Genomic DNA, 4,735 nt, shown 5'->3' on the forward strand with positions numbered 1-4,735 from the left:
ATTTTTCTTGCTCCTCCCTGGAGATGGTGGTTTCCCAACTGGGAGAAGCCCTGGCGAGGGAGCAGGGTTTAATATTCATGAACCAGCCAGGCATGAGTGATTAGCTGCCTCTGTGTTGGAGGAGGCGTAATTGAATGAGGTGTTTACAAAACAACTTACTTGGCTGTGGCCTGGGGGCTCCTCCAGAGGCCCCGCCCCCACTGCCCACCTTGTGGTTTCCTCCTCTTGCCAGGCCAGGGAGGAAGTGTGTGGCTTTGCACCCGTTGGGATCAGGCCTGCCATCTAACGTATAAATGATGGTATTGAGAGAAGAGCGAGCAACCCGGAGAAGTCCTCAGGAGGCTGGCTGGCAGCCGGCAGGGGGCTGGATCCCCAGCAAACTCACAAATGGGCACACAGACTCAGCCTGCAGACTCAGAGCTGTTAAAGGCAAGGTGAGGAGGCCTGGGGGAGTGGGGAGGGGGGGCGTTCTGAAGTGGCCCCACTGGCCACAAAGCAGCTGGGGAACCTGGGGTGGGGTGGGGTGGAGGGACGCATCCCACCTCGCTTCTGAGCTTCTGCAAAGAGCAGAGGGCCCCAGCTCGACCTCCTGTGCCTAGCCCTGCATTCCAGCCGCTGGGTAATGCCAGCCAGCCAGGAGAGGCTCGGGGCACGGGGCCAAGGAAAAGAGAATTCCTCTTTTGTGGCTGAAAGGACAGGTGAGTCAGCGCTCCCACGCTTTCCCAAGAGCTGCCTCCAGGGCTCCCCCAGCCAGCGCTCACTTGGGGTTCTTGAACCAAAGGTTATTGGCTCATAACCACCTTGTCCGCCACTGCCTGGGAGGTGTGCAGAGTGTCTGGCCTTGGGCTAGAGCAGCACACACCAGGTCCTCCCGCCAGCCCCGCTGTGGCTGCCGCTAACAGCCTCTCCCTGAAGCAGACTTGAGAGGGAGGCTGGGGTCTCTTAGGGGCATAGGAAGCCTTAACCGCTGGGACTCCAGCTCAACACCCACAGCGAATGCACTAGAGGCAGAGTTCTCCTGGGTCTGCCGTGGTTACGGCGCCCCGCAGGGGCCAGAATAACCGGGTTCGTTTTGCATAGAATACAGAAGGGCAGACCTGGGACTGCCAAGGGCTTGGTCTCTTGTCTCTGCAATGGGCAGGATGTCACAGGGCTTGTACGAGAATTACACAGGTGCATGTTATATGCAAACCAGTCAAGAGACAGGCATCTGGTCTAGCCATTGAGGTGCCGGCTAAGATGCTCTTACCCCGCATTGGAGTACCTGGGGTAGATCCTGGACTCAGCTCCAGATCCCAGATTCCTGAACACTCTGAGAGGCGGCAGGTGATGGCTCACATATGTGGGAGACCTGGGTTGAGTTCCTGCCTCCTGGCTTCAGCCCAGTCCAGTCCTGGCCATTACGGGCATTGGGAGAGGCGCCAGCAGATGGAAGCTGTCTCTATGGCTTCCAAGTTTAAAAACAACAACAACAACAGCAAATCAAAAACAAGACAGAGCCAACCCCAAAACAGAAACCTGGGGTTTCTGCTTACAGGACTGCGGGGTGCACCACCCTGACCAGGCTCTGATGACTCACTCACTGAGAAAGCTTGGGTAAGCCTCAGAGGGTTGAGTTTCAGGTTTCTTGACTATGAAAAGGGGGCCGTGACCCTATCCCCTGCCGCTGGCTGTGGAACCAAGAGCCACCGCGATGGAAGACGCCTGCCTCAGTGCCTGACAAGTAGTAGGTGCCCATCGGGGCACTCCGGAATCTGAAAGTGGGGGGGGGTCCCAGATCCAGCAGAGGAGAGGCACAGGGCCCGTGGCAGCGGGCTTCAGGGGCTACAAAGCCAGCTGTGTTTCCGTGCATTCCAGAAAGGCAGGACTGGGCCCAGGAACTGCATGGTTCAGCTGGAAGTGTCGGACCCCGAAGGCAAGAGGAGTGCGCACTGCCGGCTGGTCAGGCAGCACCCGCAGGTGCAGCCAAGGCCATGGGTGTCACACGCAGCTCCCGGTCCTGGGGAGGAAGAAGGCCTGCGGGCTGATCACTAAGGCCACCACTCGGGAGGGAGCTCCTTATCTTGCTTTCTTGTCACCCTGCTTCCTGCTGCCACGGCCCCCAACCCCACGGCCCTCCCATGGGCCAGCAGCATCCTCCCGACTCTCTCTAGCGATCGTGGCCTGGCTGCTCAGAGTGGCTCAGGTCCTCCTGCCCCTCACAGGTGCATGTGTGTATTGTGTGTGTGTGTACATATATGTGTGCGTGTATACACATGTATACATGCATGCGTGTGCATGTATGTGCTTGTGCATGTGTGTGTATATGTATTGGGTGGGCACAAGCTAATCTTCATCCCTCTGCTTTAGCAGGGCAGGACTCCTGGGGATGTCCCCAATGTCCCCAGTACATCCCAGTGTCCCCAGTACCCCCCAGTGTCCCCAGTACAGCCCAGTGCCCCCAGTACCCCCCAGTGTCTGCAGTACCCCCTAGTGTCCCCAGTACAGCCCAGTGCCCCCAGTACCCCCTAGTGTCCCCAGTACAGCCCAGTGTCCCCAGTATCCCCAAGTGTCCCCAGTACAGCCCAGTGTCCCCAGTATCCCCCAGTGTCCCCCGTACACCCCAGTGTCCCCAGTACAGCCCAGTGTCCCCTGTACACCCCAGTGTCCCCAGTACAGCCCAGTGTCCCCAGTACCCCCCAGTGTCCCCAGTACCCCCCAGTGTCCCCAGTACAGCCCAGTGTCCCCAGTATAGCCCAGTGTCCCCAGAACACCCCAGTGTCCCCAGTACAGCCCAGTGTCCCCAGTACCCCCCAGTGGCAGCAGCTCAGGAATGGCTAAGCTCCTTGGTAGGGATGAGGATTCCTGGGGCAGCCGTGCTTCCTGTAACAAGGGGCTCTCCCCACAGTAAGGGCAGGAGCCGGGGGGAGGGGTGCTGGGGTCCCCCCGTGTCCTGTTCCCTCTCCTACTCAGAACCAGGATCTAGAACAGCCCAGGCTGCAGGCAGCAAGCGTGGGCCAGGCCATGACCCACAGGCGCTTCTGCCCGGGCCACCGGGAGACCCAGGGTCACAGCAGGGTGGGTGCTAGAGGGGGGTGCACCAGCCCCTAGGACCCACACAGCCCTTCAGGGCGGCCCGGCAGCCTCACTCAGGTGGGGACACTGAGGCTCCACTGCCCCGAACCAGAGACCTGTGGAGGAGCAGCAGGAGCGGGGTTTGCATCTGTCCTCGTGACTCACACGAGGCTGGTGTGCTTCCTCCATGACGACCCCTGGCCTCACCTGCGGGCTCCCTGGGGCCGGGGTCCTGGTGGTCTGGCTGAAGCTTTCTCAGTGGGGGGACTTGGGCAGCTGAGGCTCAGGATCCTGGCACTTTCCCATCCCCTCTCTGCTCTGCTCTCTTCTCAGCGGAGGACCCAAAGCTATGAAAAGGACAGGGTTGGGGAAGGCATGGAGGAGCTGTAGGATAAGCCAGCTATTGGACAAGGGTTTAAGTCCTGGCTGCTCTGCTTCTGATCCAACTCCCTGCTAATGCACCTGGGAAAGCAGCGGAAAATGGCCCAAGTGCTTGGGCCCCTGCACCCACGTGGGAGACCCACATGGAGTTCTTGGCTCCCTGCTGGGGAGTGAACCAGCAGATGGAAGTTATACCTTTCTCTCTCCTTCTGTGTCTGTCACTCTGCTTTCAAATAAGTAAGTCTTTGAAAAATACAACAAGAGGACAGGGCAGTGAACGCTGGCAGGACAGGGGCGGGGAGGGAGCACCTCCCGGCGGCTTACCTCTTCCTGGCATCATGCGCGGGGCACAGAGGCTCGTGGGGGTGCTCCTGCCTGGTGTCAGGGAGGGACCGTGTCCATCCCGAGGTACAGACCAGGACACTGAAGCTCAGAGAAGTGTGGACGCTCAGACAGCAAGGCAGACCCCGGCTCACCGCCCCCCACCAGCCCCCTAGCCCCCAGGCCCCTGCCCTCCAGGACACTGCCCGCAGGCTGCCTGCCCCCCACAACCCATTCTTCCCTCTCTCCCACGCTGCCTGGGAGCACCCCTCCGCACTCCTGCCTGCCCCACCTAAACTGTCACTTCCACCTTCTCCTTCACAACTTAGCTTTCCCAGAGTGAATATCATGATTAATATTATTTGCCTAAGGGACCAGCACTGTGATGCAGCGGGTAAAGCCGCCACCTGCAGTGCCAGCATCCCATATGGGCACTGGGTTGAGTCTTGTCTGCTCCACTTCCCTTCCAGCTCTCTGCTATGGCCTGGGAAAGCAGTAGAAGATGGCCCAAGTCTTTGAGCCTCTGCACCCACCTGGGAGACCCAGAAGAAGCTCCTGGCCCCTGGCTTCAGATCGGTGCAGCTCCAGCCATTGCAACTATTTGGCAACTAAACCAGCAGATGGAAGATCTCTCTCTCTCTCTCTCTCTCTCTGCACCTCTCCTTCCCTCTCTGTGTAACTCTTTCAAGTAAATAAATAAATCTTTTCCAAAAATATATTATTTGCCTAATTAACACACTGGCTTAGCACCAGGAAACATGCAAATAGGCTCTGTTGAGGAAGCGCTGGTTAGAACCGCAGCCTGTCTAATAGATGGAGGTTTCTTTATTCCTTGCCCTGTTTCAGCAGTGCCACCTCCTTCCCCCAGGTCTTCCTGCTGCCTTTCTATAGCTGAAGGCAGGGTTGCCCTGCTCTGAGCTGCAGCAACCTGGACAGGGGCCACCCCCCGGGCCTTGGAGCTGTTCACACCCAGTTCAGG

At 58.9% G+C, this 4,735-nt stretch overlaps 1 long non-coding RNA gene across 1 annotated transcript; it reads left to right on the forward strand.

Moving 5' to 3' along the window:
* The first annotated feature begins 311 nt into the window (after positions 1–311).
* LOC149123164 (uncharacterized) lies at positions 312–4,470 on the forward strand. The gene is made up of 2 exons (XR_016218560.1): positions 312–434; positions 4,227–4,470. It is a non-coding gene; the product is annotated as an uncharacterized LOC149123164 (long non-coding RNA).
* The last annotated feature ends 265 nt before the right edge of the window (positions 4,471–4,735 follow it).

This window comes from Oryctolagus cuniculus, chromosome 12 (assembly GCF_051225735.1).
Source record: "Oryctolagus cuniculus isolate XC-2025 breed Fujian yellow rabbit chromosome 12, ASM5122573v1, whole genome shotgun sequence".
In the NCBI taxonomy this organism is placed as follows: domain Eukaryota; kingdom Metazoa; phylum Chordata; class Mammalia; order Lagomorpha; family Leporidae; genus Oryctolagus; species Oryctolagus cuniculus.